Source organism: Microtus oregoni, unplaced genomic scaffold, assembly GCF_018167655.1.
Source record: "Microtus oregoni isolate MIOR12 unplaced genomic scaffold, Mior012 000054F_ref0000373, whole genome shotgun sequence".
Classification (NCBI taxonomy): Eukaryota; Metazoa; Chordata; class Mammalia; order Rodentia; family Cricetidae; genus Microtus; species Microtus oregoni.
In genome coordinates, this window is record NW_024543830.1 from 5,060,621 (window position 1) to 5,077,910 (window position 17,290).

Below are 17,290 nucleotides of genomic sequence, written 5' to 3' on the forward strand. Positions count from 1 at the left end.
AATCAGTGAAAGTGGCCTGCAGATTCCCAGTCCGGAGAATCGAGCAGACAGGTTACATCCGTCTAATCTTACATGCATTTCCATTCTGTCTGCACACACGGGCATGTGTGTGTGCGTACACTTAAATGGAATATGTATATGCTTTCTCATCTCATTTTTCCTATGGTCATGTAAACATTCTGTAATGCTCCAACTGTGCTCACTCTGTATATTTTGGTTCAGATTGAAACTCATTTGTTGAATACAAGCCTAAATGTGTTATCTGCTTTTATTTTGGGAAACAGGCTCTGCCTGCCGTCACCAACACTCTACCCCCATCTTCCCAACCAATCCCGTAGCACAGAATGTCTTTGTCAGGTTTAATAGCCTTCAGGTTTGGCTTTTCTCTCCTGTGCTCCATTAATGACGTCTCTCTTTGGCACAGAAGCATACAATAAACTAGATATTGCAAGGATGCATCGATAGGGGAGATTTTTTTTTTCTTGGCCCAACTGGCCCTGAACATAAGCATCAAAGAGGCTTTTTGCCGTCGGTCACCATGTTGGAAGTACAGATTTTTTCCCCACGTAAGAACATTCCTAATCCCTTGTGAAATGTTATAAAGTGTTGTCTCGCTGTTGTTTTATAGAGGTGAGTTACCTAGGTGAATTTCATAGTGCACGGAATCCACTCTTTAATATCTGCTTTTCATCGTTCAATTATTTAAACGCACGCGTGAACGAATCCTGCAGCAACATTAGAAACTCATTTGCGGGGCTGGAGAGATGGCTCAGAGGTTAAGGGCATTGCCTGATCTTCCAAAGGTCCTGAGTTCAATTCCCAGCCACCACATGGTGGCTCACAACCATCTGTAATGAGGTCTGGTGCCCTCTTCTGGCCTGTAGGCATACATGCAAACAGAATATTGTATACATAATAAATAAATAAATAAAATATTTTTTAAAAATATAGAAACTCATTTGCTAGCTCTTTCCACACAGTAGCTTGAAGCTCGGCATCCCTACCAGAGGGTATACAGTGGCCACACTGAGTTTAGGTTTGTCCTGTTAGCTGCTTGGTTAACCAATGTTCAGCGAGGGCCCAATATGTACCCATAACTATGCTGGCTTCTGGGAATTAATACAGAGATGAAAGTTAGACCTTCAAGGAACTCGGCTTTCAGGGCAGAAGTATGAGACAGAAGCCATACTGAGCAGGGGCACTCTCAAGTGACGACACATGGCTAATTCATCTGTGGCCTCCATTGCCTCTTTTGATGTCTATACATCGAAGGCCCATGGCATGCGGAGCCATCTCTGCTAGGAATAGGCTACCCTGGGACACCTGCCCTCTCCAGGAGCTGCCTACTCACCAAGAGTCCATGTTTACAAACTATCTGCACTGATTCTTCGCATTAGAATAGCTATATGGTTCAATTAAATGTACTGAAATAATGAAACAGGGATGCAAAAAAGAAACCATGTCTATAGCTCTAAGTATGAGACAGGCATTTAGAGTGAATCACTAAAGGCTTAGCAGGGTGGAGCAGTGGCCAAGACAGCACTTGCTATGGCAGGGTGGTGGTGGCGCACGCCTTTAATCCCAGCACTCGGGAGGCAGAGGCAGGTGGATCTCTGAGTTTGAGGCCAGCCTGGTCTACAAACTGAGTTCTAGGACAGCCAAGGCTACTTAGAGAAACTCTGTCTTTTAAAAAAAATGAGGAGAAAAAGAGAGAGAGAGAGAGAGAGAGAGAATACTGTTCTATAGAGAAGCAGAGTTAAGTTCCTAAGTTACATGATACAGAGCCTCCTGAAACTCCAGGGGATCTGATGCCTCCGGCCTCCTGGGATACTTGTACTCGTGTGCACACCACCTCCCAACACATCACACACACACAACTAAAAGTCAATGGTGTGCTGTCAGCAGTGTGGGAAGGCCAGCTGTGAAACATCATCACATCTGGAAAAACTCGATGGCTTCTCAAACGGCTTTCAGATACCACTCCACTTTGAAGACAAGAGGGGGAAAAAAAACACTGCGTAAATGTCAACTCTGTGACTTACACAAGGGTTAAGGACCAGGGTTCTCCCTAAAGACAAAGCGTTGGCCCACATCAGGACCCCAAGGGATGTTTTAAGTTAAAATAAAGGCTTCAGGAATGGTTCCATTGTCTTGTATGACTCCGGGTTTAACAAGCTTGTGTAACTTAATCACTGACTAATATTTGAATTGGGCTTAGGGGCTTCCACACTTAGCAACATGATATGTTCAGGACTACAACCAGGGGTGCCTAGGCAGACACTCTGGGCTTCTAGGGAGGAGAAGGCTCAGGGCTTGAGGGGAGAGTGAGTCCTGACTGGGTGCTGAGGAACAGAGCGGGAGCTTCGAGAAAACTATGAAATTTCTCAGCGGGGGAGCCAGAGCCACCTAGCTTCATTTTCTAAACTCTGTAAGTCACCCCATAGGCCAGCGGCATAGGCGTCCTTTTTACTCTGTGGCTGCTCTCCGTTCTAAAGCGAGTCACCAAGGCCTCGGTGTCTGTATTTGAAAGACGAGGAGAATGGTGGTCGCTGCCTTGCCGGGTTGTTGGAAAGATTATGTGAGATGACCTTAAAATGAATGGAAAACGTATGCGAACGCCTCTCCAGGTTCCCCGGGAGCCAGGGGATAGGATGTGGAGGATGCTTCTGAAGATGACGGGCGTTCTTCATTCATCTTCCGAAACTTCCTCCCAAGAGCAGAAGAAGCAGGACACTGAGTGAAGGGACTATGTGGGGTGAGACCTAGGCGCTAGGACCACGCCAGCTCCTGAGGCTGGCATGTTGAACGGGAAGCTGGCACAGCCATCCTCAACACAGGGGTGCAGCTCACCAGCATTTCCAACCAGCTCATTTAGTTCTTCCAACAGGCTTAGGCGTGGGGACAGAAGTCAAGCACATCACTCAAAGTTGTGTAGGTGGCGGACAGAGAGTGGGGACTGGAATTCAGGCCTCCTGCTGGTATATGGCACAGGTAGCCGGCTACCCCAGGCTGCCTTGCCCATGGCTGTCCACTTCACAATCCCTGGGCTGTTGGGCCTTACATTTGCCCATTTGTTAAGGCTGTGCTGGGGCGGGATGCTACTGCTAATGGCTAAAATGAAGGTTGGAGATAATCGGGGATTTCAATTATCCTGCCTATCTCTGACCTCCATTACCAAAGATAATCAGAAGCTAGCTCTAGCCATTTTCTGAAACTTTCATTAATTTTAAATAAATTTATACAATGTCATCCTCCCCACCCTCTTTACCCAAATTAAAATGTCCTTGTCTTTTCAGTCTCTCATTACAGGCAAATCCCTTGCATGTCTTTGAGACTGTTGTTTTCCTCTGGATCCTTTGTAATTCTGCTTTGTTGTCTCTGAAATGAAAGGCCCCGGTGCTGAATTCTGATTTTAAGGTGAAGTCATAACATCAATGTATATCATTAAAATGTTTTATTGTAATTACAGAAATAGTCAATGCCAAATTACGTGCACTATATTATTTTCTGCATTCTTCTTTATTCCATTCTCAAAGTTAATGCGGCCTATTATATCTCATTCATCCTTCTGACTGCGGCTCACAGTGAGCAGATGTCTCCATTGAGCTATCCACAATGAATCTGAGATCCTTTTCCTGCGCACTTTACAAGTAGAGTAATTCCGAGCCCATCAGCGAGTATGAGCGGCTTCAATTGTTCCGCCCAGTGTACATCAGCTTGTCTTGTCTGCATAAAATTTCAAAGAATCATAGATATTAAAGATAGAAGGGGCCGGTTAGTTTATGAAGCCTGTGCACTCTGCCTGCAAAGGCGAGCAAAGGAAGCAATCTGGTCACTTCACACTGTTTTGTTGGTGCTTATTAATAATTACAAAGAATGGGTACAGCGTGCAATCCCTTTCATCCTGAAATCATCGACATTTTTTGTTTGTTTGTTTGTTTGTTACTGGGGTCTCACTCTGTAGCCCAGGATGGCCTGGTACTTGTTATGTAGCCCAAGTTGGCTTCTAATTCATGGCAACTCCCTTGCCTTAGCTTCTGAGTATTGATAATATAGGCATGGGCTACCATGCCTGGTTTAAGATACTCCCTCACCCAAAAGAGAATTGAAGTCCAGGCATCCAGGTTACAGTGCCCAAAGCCAAGCCCAACAAGGCAAAAAAAAAAAAAAATCAATTTGGTTGAGCTCAATAAGCAATTTTGAATACTACTTGCTAGTCAGGGCTACTCTGTCATGGTCTGTGGGATGGATGCACAGGGGAACAGAACCTAAAATCTTTCTGTGTTTTCTATTTCTGCAATAAACACCACGACCCAAAAGCAACTTGGGGAAGAGAGGGTTTATTTATCATTCACATCCCAGGTCATAGTCCATCACTGAAGTCAGTCAGGGCAGGAACTCGGCGGCAGGAACTGAATCAGGAGCCATGGAGCACTGCTTAATGGCTTGCTCCCCATGACTTGAACCGTTTGTTTTCTTATACAACCCACGGACCACCTGCCAGGAATGGCACTGCCCATAACGTCTTCCTGTGTCAATCGTTAATCAAGAAAATGGCCCACTGACTTGTCTACAGACCATCCAATGGGGGCATTTCCTCAGGTGAAATCCCTTCTTCCTGGAGCTGTGTCAAGTCGACAAAAAACTAACCAGCGGCACAGCAGCCCTTCTGTGTTGCCCAGGAGTGATCCGTAGTGGTAACAACACAAAATTGTTATAGCCACTCGAAAGAGAATAGATGTCATGGGTGTGCTGGTACCACAGCTCTGCTACCTCTAGGAATTGAGGAAGATGGCATTTGAGTTGGGTCTTTGGAAGAAAAAAGAGCATAACGTTTATCAACCAAAGTTCAGGGAGAGGAGACTTGGGTAGAGGACCCACCAACCCAATGAAGAGCACACCCTTGAGTTTCTGTCTCATCGTACTGACTATGTCAGTGAACTGAGTCCGAACGCAGCACATGTCTACATGGTGGATGCTTTGAACTGGATTAGGATGTAGCAACTCAAATTAATCAACAAACTAAAACAATTGGAACATACAGACCAACAACCACAACTATACTTACAGAAACAACACAAGGTATCTTAAATCAGTTCTACCTTTAAAAGGAAAATCCAGAAAACCTGGGGTTAAATGTAATAAAAATTGAGAGTTTCTAACTTCAGACTAAAATCTCTAACCAAAGAACAGGTAAATAGAGCGATGACTCGGTGGTTGAGAGCGCTCATTCTTGAAGAAGAACCCCGTTTCCCAGTGCCCACATGGCAGCTCACAACCATTCTTATCTCCAGTTTCAGAGAATCCAGCACTCTCTTCTGCCTTCAAGGGAACCAGGCAGACACAGAGCACACAGACATTCATGAGAGCACAACACTCACAAATAAACCTTAGAACAAGAAGAGGAAGAAGGAGAAGGAGGAGGAGGAAGGTAAATGACTTGCCAGATTCCTCCAGGACTTCCTTAGTGCCGTGACTTTACAGGCTGACACACCGTTTGGGCCCTGGGCAGCTGCAGCACAGCTTGGCAGCCCCAAACTTGAAGGCATAGAATGGAAGAGCCCATTTCTGACTCCATTAAAGGTATCTACCTAAGTGCAGACTGGGGAAATACCGCTACGTCACATGATTATCAGGAGTGGATATTTCTCTATTTTCCCTCAAAGAACCTAATCTTTGAAAACACTACACACGTATTACGTGCTCACTATATTGCGGTATAAAGTTAGCTATTTGATGCTATCTTTAGAAAGTCACTAGTATGAAGAAAAAGGAAATTATAGAAGGCTTCTTGTACTTCCACAATTGTCCCTAAAGGACAGTTGCAAATGTCATCTCTTGCATGAAGCCTTCCCCAGTTCCTCTATCATGTTCATCACTGCCAAATTAATCTTCCTCTCCCTTGACTGCTGCAGTTCTTTGATCCATTGCTGTATGGTTTATAATTAGTTGTGTGATTATCCGTCTCCCTGTACCAGGATGAAAGTACCTAAAGGGTGGGGGAATCAAGTCCCACTCATCTTTAATTCCTCACAATGTCACACTCATTTTTTTAATTGTCTGAGACAATGGTTATCCTTCACACGCTTGTTAAATCATTTCTTCAGATCTCAGAGACCTTATTGTGACACATTCAAATTGTTTCTTAAGATAGTCTGTACCCATTCCAAAAGCTGACCTGTCTTCACATCACCGCACTCAGACTCAGGTGTACATTCAGGTTGTGTCTATCCGTTAGCCTACATCTCTGGGGGTGAGCTGAACGAGCACCCCTAACAAGACCTGAACCTTGACTCAGTTAGATATAACTCTGGAAACTTCTGGAGTCAGACTGCCTGGGTTGAAGTAGACAAACACTGAAACTGTGGCTGTTGACCAGGACCTCAGCATCCTCCACTGTGAGATGGAGATATTAATAGCGGTACTGAACGAAAGGTTGAGATTAGTCCGTTTGGCACCTGAAAAATATTCAATTGTATAATCTTTCACTGTTGGGGTTTTTGTGGATGTTATATTTTTCGAGGTAGGAATGGGATGCTGGAGGTCAAACTTAGGGCTCTGTATATGCTAGACAAATGCTCTATCACCAGGCTATATTCCTAGCAACCTTGTTATTGTTTTATCATCCATGAAGGAGGAGCACAAGTCCCTCGGGATTTCTCTAAGGAATCAATGATGTAACAAGTGAAATTTTACTCGGCATATTATCTCATCAACATTTCCTTCCTTTCTGTGTATTAGAGTAATTGCGACAATCAAATGAGGACCTATTAATGCCAGGTGATCTATTACTCACTTTAAATACATGGGGCCACCTAATTTAATTCATATTACAAGGTATTGAGATAATTATTATTGTCCCCATTTGACAGGGGAATGAAGTGAGTTGGAGAGAATAAACAGTCCAAGGTCACATGACCAGTGAGTTCAGGTTGTTCAGAACCTCAGCTCGAGAAGGATCATGGGAAGGACTAGGGAGGCGTGGGGGAAAGCACATAGGAGGAAAGTCCAAGTTCAAGCTCCCTGGGGAGTTTAATATTCCTCTTTGTCTCCCTGGTCTTCAATTCCAGGGTTACGCATGCTGTGTAGACTAGCCTCTGGGAGCCATGTCAACATGTGTTCATGCTGATCCCTCATCTACTGTACGCTTGCAGTTTAACAAGCGTACAACAGGATATCGTTCATCTAAGAACTACCTTTAACTCACCTCTGTCTCCCAGCTTCTCTCTTGGTTATGAATTTGCTTATTCGTCCCATGACCTTCTTATCACAGTTATACTAATTATCACTGATGAAACATTTTAATTTTTAATAACCTGGTTATTCTTAACTTGCACCCTCCTAATGGACTTACATTAGCTATGTCAGATACGCTGTTGCCAGCTACCCAGGGAGGAAGGGAGCCCTTCCGTAGCTTCTCCTAAAGGCCCCTGGTTACATCAAACAGAGCCAGCTTTGCTCCCCCTTCTCTAGACACTGTGGGAGAATGTCAAACTCTTGAACAATTACAGCCACAGAGTGACCAAGGGTTATAAGTGTGCCAAGGAAAAGATGAAAGAGACTAACTGGACTCTCAGGAATGTGCACTAGGTAAAAAGAACTCGGAGAGATTAAGGCAGTCATTGGGAACAGTACAGCAGAAAGACTATGAACCAAGATACCACGGAGCGTGCAAGCAAAAGCTGGACACAGGTAGGCAAATCTAACAAGCAACAGTGTCAGCAAAAAGCTACGAAATCAAAAGATGCCCCTGTAAATAAAGCGCAAAGTTAACACCACAGGGAGCCAAAGGAGACAGAGAATGGCAGGTGTCTGTCCTTGGAGCTGGCACGTGCTGGAAAAGCCCCCATTTGCCTGTGAGCGTCCTCACCATGAATGCCCCTGGCAACACGAGTGAGTCAGTTTTTTGCAACTAAGTTTTTGCAACTCAGTTTTTGCCCTGAGGGTCCTGCATCCATGTTTAGAAAATTAAAGTGTATAATTCCTTCTTATTCCGCTTGGTCCAGATGTCTGGAAGGCAGATATTCACCTTACTTTGTGCTGATTGTTCAGGCTTTCTTGGGAAACATCTGTTCTTTAGCTACTACCTAAATATCAAGAAATAATCCTACAAAGAGTTAGGCAGGCCAAGGTAACCGCCACCCTGAACGTCAGTGATACTTTGACCTAAAGTGTAAACTCTTAGTAGGAATTATAAGGCTTAAGAATGAGAAATTAGAGAAACAGCCTGGCATAAGACAAAGAGGGATGGGGGGGGGGTGTTCCCAATACTTCAGGATGAATGAGCAATTCATTCTTTTGCAAATGAATACCATATGAAACATTTCCCCCTTTAATGTGATATATACAGGCTTGTATGGTCTCATATCTTTTCCATCACTTTTTATTTGTTTAAAGTATTCATTTCATTTCTTTCTTTCTTCCTTCCTTTTTTTTTTGAGACAGGGTCTCACTGTGCAGTCTTAGCTGGCCTTGAACTCACAGAGCCACCTGCTCTGCCTCTCCAGGATTGGGATTAAAGGCATGCAACACAAAAGTTAGTAAGTTAATAATAAGCTATTTTCTTTATCTTTTCTTTCTTTCTTTCTTTTTTTTTTTTTTTTTTGGTTTTTTGAGACAGGGTTTCTCTATAGCTTTGGAGCCTGTCCTGGAACTAGCCCTTGTAGACCAGGCTGGCCTCGAACTCCCAGAGATCTGCCTGCCTCTGCCTCCCAAGGGCTGGGATTAAAGGCGTTCGCCACCACCGCCCTGCCAAGTTCTTTTCTTTTCCTTTCTCGTGTATGTGTGTGTGTGTGTGTGCATGTGCGCACCTGTGTGTGAGGGTGCACTCACCCATGTATATGCATGTAGAGGGCAGAGGTGGGTGTCAAGTCTCTTCTGTTATTACTCCCCACCTAGTTTTTGAGGCAGAGTCTCAGACAGAACCTGAAATGGAATGTGAAGTTTGCTGGGAGGGTAAACCTAGGAGTTCTACCTATCTCTACACATCCCAGCCCTCCCACCCACACCCCAGGCCAATGCTAGGGTACAGACACAGTCACAGTGTCTAGCTTTTCACATGGGCACTGGGCATCTGAACCTGGGTCCTTAGCTCCTCAAGCTTCCTTAAGAAGCCCTTTACCCACTGATCCATCTCCTCAGTGCCATAAAAAGCTCCTTCTATTGCAAATTGTTTCTTCATTCAACAACATTGATTTGCTGCCTGTTCTGTCTCACCCTGCCCTGGGTATTAAGGTATAGAGACTAAAATCTCATCCCAACCCTCAAGGCTACAACAGACTAAAGGAGTAGGTAGGTGAATCCAGCTCGGGGCTGCCTAAGTACCTGCCCACCATAGATAGTACAGATGGGATGCAGTAGGTTGGGTCTAGAAAGTTTCCATCCTAGAAGAAAGGCCGGGACAAGTTCTGATGATGCATCAGGAGCTAGTTTGGAAAAGATAAAGCAGAAGGCGGTCTAGGCAGAGGAATCTTGGCCCCGATATGTGAGTTCAAGTCCCGATTCTTTAGACCATGCTGCTTTAGACACTTCAGTACATCGTGTACTTCTAGACGTAAAGCACCAAACAGCCATTGTGAGAACAAGCAAGCTCTCGGCCATTCACGAAGCTTGTCCTGTGTCCACAGGTCCCCAGTAACACCTCTCTCCTAACTGCAGAAGCCAACACCTCCTACAAAGTCAAGCTTGCTTAGCAGTACAATAGCTACCTCAGGGGGCATAGCATTCCTTTTTAACTGGGGATGACATGGCTTCTTCCAAATGCCATTAATGGCAGTTTGGATTCTATATTTAATTTTTTCAGGATAAAAGTAACTATGGTGTGTGTGTGTGCGTGTAATTATAAAAACTTTCCAAAGCTTTAGATGTCAGGTATTTTTTTAATTTTTTTAAAATTTTATATAAAAATAAAGTGTTTTGCCTGTATGTGTGTCTGGGTAAGGGTGTTTGGGTTCCTGGACCTGCAGTTACAGACAGCTATGAGCTGTCTATGCGGGTACTGGAAAATGAACTGGGGATTGAACCTGGGTCCTCCAGTAGAGCAGCCATTGCCCTTAACCGCTGACTGAGCCATCTCTCCGGCACCCAGCTTCAAGGTGTTTTTAATCATCAAGTAAGAAAACCACTTGGTGACTACTTGAATCGCCAGAAACAGACTAAGCAAGAGTGAGACACAGTGCTGTTTGCTTGTTACCTTGATAGCAACCATCAGCAGCTAAACGTTCTACACCCGTCTATGAGGGCAGTCACACCGACTTAAATCGCTTGCCGATAAATCCATTCCAGCTTCCTTACCTCTGAAGCCACTAATACATCTCTGTTATTGTGTATGCTGTAGGATGATTATGCAACAAACAAGAGACCCAATTTACGAATTTTAAACAATTCAGAATAAAAGAGTAAGTAAAACGTAATTATACATGGTCTTCAAAACCCCCTCTCTGAGTTCGAAAGCCATTATAGCTTATACACTACTTTTTTTCAGATTAAGAAAAAATTAAGGCCAATTAAAAGAGTCGTTGATTTCCTAACTGCCAACATAGGCTTGAAACAGGCTCCCCTGCTACAAGCAAGATGATGTTCTTAAAACATGGCAGAAGAATTTATTCTGAGGTTCTAAAAATTGCACTAAGAGTTATCATGTAAAAATTTTAAATTATATCTTTCAAAGGTTTATTCAACTGTAGATGAATGGTGCTGGGAATGAGTCATGGAGGTGACGTGATGAATGAAAGTGTCATTTATTCTCTGGCCTTTCTGTCTGGATCCCAGTCACCACTCAGTTGGTTACTCAGACCCTAAGCCAGGTAGATGGTCTAGACAGGCAGAATCTTAAGCAGCAGGACGTCCCCAAGACCTTTCGTGAGTTGCATTACGATAAAGACAGTCAATAGGGCTGCCCCACAGCAGAGGGTGAAATGCATAGCTTGTAACATCAGCACTACAGTTGCTTTCACGGGTCCTTCGCGCCCTCAAAACAACACGTGACCACAATACCAACAGGAGCAGCACGGCCACCACCGCCACGAGCAAGCGTGAGCACAGTGGAGAGATGTGCCTAATGCCCGTCCATTTTAGATTCGTACTTATGATACAGGAAGACGTGCATTCCAAACAGCTTATTCTTTTGAAAATGGTCCTTTAGTCTCTTGCACATGTGCCTGCATGCTGACTGGCAAATTCTCTTGCAATCCATAAATTAAAATCCCACTCTTTCCTAACGTGCTTTCACTTCAGAATGTCAATACCGTTTGTGTGTACACGGCTATGTACGGATTTATTCTACGGATTCGTGTGTACGTGGCTATGTACGGATTTATTCTATGGATCCACGAAGACCACTGCGTTTCTTATTTGGCGACCTCAGCTCTTGAATTGGGCATCGTGCAAATGACTAGGCTGGCATGTTAGCCTCTTCACAGAACTAGAAAAACATCAGACCAGCAAAGCTGAAGGGAACCTTGAGGATGACTTATCCCAAATCCTTCACTCCAACCGGGATCCAGGGTGATGGAATGGGGATTCCGTCAAAACCCAGCCAAAAGCTGATATAGTATCCCTTATAGAAAACATGTCACTATAAAGTCAGAACTGGGAATCCCTTTCTCTGATCTATGATCTAAAACTGTTTTTGTAAAAATCCCTAGAATTTTGTTTTGTTCAAAGAAAAAAAAAAGTCAGGGGTGGGATGCCCAAATTCAGGCTATTTCTGTCCTGTCTCTACAGAGCACACGATCTGATTGGTGTGGCCCTCAGTCCTCTGTGTCTCATCCCCTGGAGAGATGCCCTAACGCAGTTCTGTGTTGCGACCCTTTGATTCACTTCCTAGTGTGACCCCCAACCATGATTATTTCATTGCTACTTCATAGCTGTAATTTCCTCACTGTTATGAATCATAATGTAAATGTCTGTATGGCGATCCCTGTGAAGGGTCATTCGTATCCCCAGAGGGGTCACGACCCGCGGTTGAGAACCACTGGCCTAACAGAGACATTTAATTGGTTAGCCATCTCACCCTGGGTTGCCTTGCCGGTCCTTGGATGAGACGCAGAGCCTTAAATATAGCCTGAGGTTAACAATAACACTTAACTCAGAGGACTGCTAAGGACCAGGACTCAGCTGCGGGCTTCGAGTGCATCAGGATGCCAAAGCTGAAAAGAAATGAAGGAAGCATCCACTTTACATCGTATGTCTCTTGTGGGGAGAAAAACCACAAATTTCCTTCTATAAAACATACAAAAACAACATTTATGACTGATGAGTTTAGGGAATGCGCCACGCCCACTCTTGGCTTGCCTGCAGTGGGAATAGAGGTACTTATACAAGTATCTATATACGGGACCGTTAGAAATGTCCCAACAGCCTTCACTTCCATTCTCCTGGACTTACGGGTGGCCTGGATCCCTGCTTCCTGGCTTCCCTGTTAAATCTCTCTTCCACCTAGGTCCTGTTTTAGCCATCCTTCAATTCTCTGCCCTCTTTGGGTGACTCTATCCAATGCCAACTCAAGCTGCCTCCCCCCACAGGTACCACCCCAATGAGTGACACATCTAGGGGGTGGGGAGTATGTCCGGAAATGATCAAAGACATCAAACCGAGAGCATCCTGCCGAGGAGAGGAGACCTAAGCCACAGGTTCCAAATGCAGACACGACAAGCTCATGACTTGGGTTGTTGCTACGATGTGGGCTTAGCACAGTCACTGAGTGACAAGGCTGGGTGAATCGAAACGACTCTCGTTTTGCCCACAATGTGATTTAACCACACAGCGCGTGGGGGTTCCTGGAATGTGGGCGGCAAACCGGTGATTTATGTATGTGTGGGCATGTCTGTCTTCTTGTTAAACCGTTAAATTAATCTTTAAAAAGAAGGAGAAGAAGTAGAAGATTGGCAGCCGTAAAGACAACATCACCCGGAGTACTACAGGAAGAGACGCGAGAGAAGACGATAGTGGGCCCGCTATGTTCCTCCTTGGAAGTGGCTGGCATCGCGGGAGTGTGTTCTCCCCAAGGCGGACATAAAGAGGAAGTAGGGGGCGCTCCTTTTATCACCAAATCAGTAAGAGTTTAATAACCCGGCCCGAAATGGGATTGACTGAATTGGATTTTGGTAATATTTTGCCTTATAGTTCGGTAACTGGCTCTGCCGGGAGGGGTGGAAAAGACCATTTAATTGCAATGTTGTCTTTGGAATTCCAGAATGACAGTAATAATGGTGGAGTTCCTGCAGCTAGGTCTTTAGTAGCAGCCCAGCAACCATGGAGGAAGTAAAGGGGAGACAAGAGTCTCACTAGCTCCAGTCCTCCAACACCCAAAGCACAAAGAGGCTACAGCCAGTGTGAGTTACCCAGATAATGACTGTTGTATGGGCCGGCTCACAACAAGTGTGAAGTCATTTAATAGTGCGTGTGTAAGGGTTGGCAGATGTTAAGTGTATTTCTGCTATACTGGGTGTACAGGGTGTGGGCGCGGGGGCGGGGGGACATTTCCCTCAGCCATCGGAATCCTTGGGCTCTGTGAGACTGGGACAGGGGACCTCAACCACAGGACAAAATGCCAGTTTGTATTTGGGTATGGAGTTGAGACACGTAGCTTATACAGTCTTATGCTGAACTGTACCGCCTACTTGTCTGTGTGACTCTACGGTTTCTGTGGACATTGCCTAAGGTTGGGCACTTTGCTTTTCCTCCATCCTCAGTAAGGAGCCCGATGCAAACCAATGGTGTAATCGATATCTCCTGGGTCTGTGTCCTCTTAGGGTGCTGCATGAGCCCAGCGCACTAAGTGGCACTGGAAACCGCGCCTACTCATAAGTGTGCAAGACTGAGTGTGGAGATGAGGTTGGAGTGGGTGGCAGGCACTTCGACCTTCATGGGACTCAGGACCCTATGGTTTGGTCAGCTTCACCAAGCACCCTCGTCTAAAACATGGCAAATAATCTCTCTTCTTCCAGTTCTGAAAGGCTAACATTTTAAAAAGATGTCTGGACCCAGAAGCTTGCCCGAGACCCAATCATAGCAAGCTCGCCAGCCTTCTCTGCAGATGACGATTAAGTCTTAAGATGCAAAACATTAAAATAGAATAAAGAAGTTCTGGGACCTTCGTGCCAGATGGAGGCCCCTAATGCCTTTCTCTCTTCCTCTCCCACACCCAGCAGCTAGGTTTCCAGGCCTTTATGGGAAGAACAGAAATACTCTTAGCCAGGGGTGGCTCTTTGCTTCCATCTCGGGCTATCACAGACCATCTGAGGAACATTTGAGTTAGGGTGGAAAGAACCACAGACACCCAGACGCTACAGATTTTTTTCTCCCTGACAAACAGTAAGACAGAGTCACAAAACCTCCTAAAAACAGGTAAGCCACCCCCCAGCCCCTTCAGAGAATTTCAAGAGGGCCACAGCAGAGAACCTCGATGCAATCACCGTGTAAAGGCAGAAGAAACCCACAACTGGAAAACACAAGCAGACATTTTTTTTCTCCCAGACAAACATGTGAAAGATGGATATTAGGTGCCGATTTCAGTCTCCTCTCCTCCCAGCTCTGAGACGCCACTTTAAAAAGCAAAAGGGTTTAGCCACCAAACCGCCAGAGAATAAACGGCCGTCACATTCCTACCCCTCCACACTGATATTTACTCTCTGATAAATGACAATTGTAAATAAATCTCATTTAATCTCTAAAAGCCACAATAAAAAATCTTTAACCTCCAAGGTAGTTTACAAATGAGCACGCACACCCCGCCAGCACCAGAAAACACAAGGTCTTGAATAAAGGGCTTTAACAGGAGGCACGTTTTCTCTCTGAGAATCTCAAATTGACCTTTTAAAAAATATATATATGTACGACGGAGGAGGAGAGGGGAAACCCAATCCCTTTCACCCTATTTTCTGTACAAATCGGCCAATAAATCTAAGGAAAAGACATAAGAGAAAGGACAGAAGCCAACAGGTGGAAAGGGGGTTTTTGTTCCATTAGAAACGGTCAGACACTTGATCTGTGCTCTCGGGTCTGTTTGTCTCAGGGTGTCTTTAATGACGGTTTTATCATCATGACGCTGATAATCAGGAATAATGGTCACACTTCCACTTTGTGATTCCACAGCATTGCCAGTCTGAAGATTTCACCACACAGTTACAAGGAGTGGGCTGCTCTGTTTGGCTTCACCCCGGGGAGGCGTGCAGCCTCCCCAACCAGCTCTCCCGCTTTTGCAGATAGGGTAAACTGAGGCCCGAGGCACCCAACAACCCTTTATAGTGTCTCCAAGCAGAGAATTCCCGGAAACTGGAAAAGTTTGTGGATGTCTCGGGGCGGTCCTCTCGCTCACCCTTCGGGCCGGCCATGCCGCTCTCTTCCTCCGCGTCTGGGCTGGGTGATAAGGACTGGGGTACCTCCCCTTCACTATGAGGCACGCCAGGGCAGTGTGTGGGAGGTCCACACACACACCCAGACCCACAGGCATACTCGCACACACAAAGCGCCATGCAATCTCTGCAGTCACTCAGCCGAGCTCGAGCCTGCCTCGCTCAGCCTGCGAATGCACAGCGCGGAGCTTGCAAGGCCTCTTTGGGCTCAGGGCTGGGGCTTCTCTGAAACAGGGCTCTGCCCTTCTCTTCCTCTCTTCCAGGCTTCTCTCCCTCTCTTTTCTCCCTCCCACCCTCCACCCTCCCATCCTCCTCCCACCCCTCTCCTTCCACCCCTTCTCCCCCGCCCCCCCAACCAAGAGGCACAGATCGTGTTACTGGGGTTCCCTGGAAAGAGGGGCCATCCCCAGCCCTAAGCGGCTAACGAAGACTTCAGGGGCACAGCTGCAAGCTCCAGTCGCAGGACCCAAGCGCTCCTTCTGAGCAGCGCAGGAATGAGACCCCCACTTCCAGGCACTGGCGAGCGAGCTTGCCACAGAAGAAGGAATCCTTAGAGTGCTTACCTTTTTCATGAGCAGAGATTCTGGAGAATCATTGCAGAAACTGGAGGGAAGTGAATGAAGACAAAAAAGACCCTTTTCCAGCAATCCCTGGCCTCCTGGTATCAAGACACCAGGACAACATCAAAGCAACTTAGGGGGAACACTTTAGGGGCCTATTGTCTGCTCTGGTCTGATCTGTTTTTCTTCTGTCTCCCCCTCTTGCTGCGGTGACACTTGGTACGGCCCAGGCATTCATGCCAAGTAGCTTTCACACATGGAAGCTTGTCTCAAGCAATTGCTGACAAGCCACAAACAAGACATTCTCCCTCCCTTCTCCGCACCCCCCACTCCCCCCCCCCCCACCTTTTCCTCCTTCCCTCTTGTCTCCCCTCCTCCTTTCTTCTGAAAGCAAACTAAAACTCTCCAGTGCCAGGCAGGCTCACAGGCTTGGCCTAGCTGCGTATGCAGACACACACACACACACACACTCATGCACACACACACACACACTCACACACACACACACACACAGAGTCACACTTGCTCACTCACACGCCTGCAGCTCGGCTAGTTGCTGCTGCACTGGTAGAGTTAAGAGACAGGAAAAAGCCCAGGCTGAGTTGGGGGCAGGGAGAAAAAGAGGGAGAGTAAGATCCCACGCAGCTGTCTCCTGTGCCCTAGCAAAATGGCAGTAAGAGGGGTGAGCCCTTTGGAAAGCCAGCAGTGGCCACACACGTGTGCACACATGCAGACTCAGAGGCCATCGGAGCCCAGAGAGAGTGGAATAAACGACCCAGCAAAGGAAAAAGCCAAGGCCGGGGGGCTTGGAGTTGGGGGAGTGGGAAGATGCCGTGGGTGGACCGAGCTAGGCGGTTTCTGTTGTTTTTCTTTCTACTTCTTCCCTGTTATTCCCTGAAGGGTCTAGTCGTCTCTCACCGTGTAACAGAGCGGAGACCCAAGCCGCTGACTCAAAGAAAGCCATGAAATGTAGACAGTGGGAGTGAACTTAACTGTAGGTTCAACTCGTGCCCAGAATATTTTTTTTTTTTTTGAAAGCAAATCCCCTGCCCCCAACCCAAACCCTCGAGAGCAGCAGCAAGGAGCATAGTAAGTAGTGTAAACTCCGAGAGCTGTGAAGTGTGAGGCTGAAGTTAGTGCCAGGCTGCTGGAATGTAGGGAAGGTGGGCATGAGCCGGAGGGGGAGGGGAGTCTGGGTGAGCTGGTTTCTAGGAATGAAGGGGAGTGAAGTAGGATAATGAACTAGGCTGGAAGCAAGCAGGAATGTGATTGGTGTGGCGGGAGATGGGGGGGGGGAGAAGGCAAGTAGGAAGGGAGGGAGAGAGATGGGGAGAGAAAGAGAGAGGCATGTAGGAAGGGAGAGAGAAGAGAGAA

The 17,290-nt window shown here is 46.2% G+C and overlaps 1 protein-coding gene across 1 annotated transcript in view; it reads right to left on the bottom strand.

Annotated features, from left to right (window-relative positions):
• Bcl9 (BCL9 transcription coactivator) overlaps nt 1-16,094 on the bottom strand; it is an 86,883-nt gene extending 70,789 nt beyond the window's left edge. The window contains exon 1 of the mRNA XM_041638149.1: nt 15,920-16,094. The gene's annotated coding sequence lies outside the window, so the exon portion shown is untranslated. The remainder of the gene's footprint in view (nt 1-15,919) is intronic.
• Nucleotides 16,095-17,290: the final 1,196 nt, after the last annotated feature.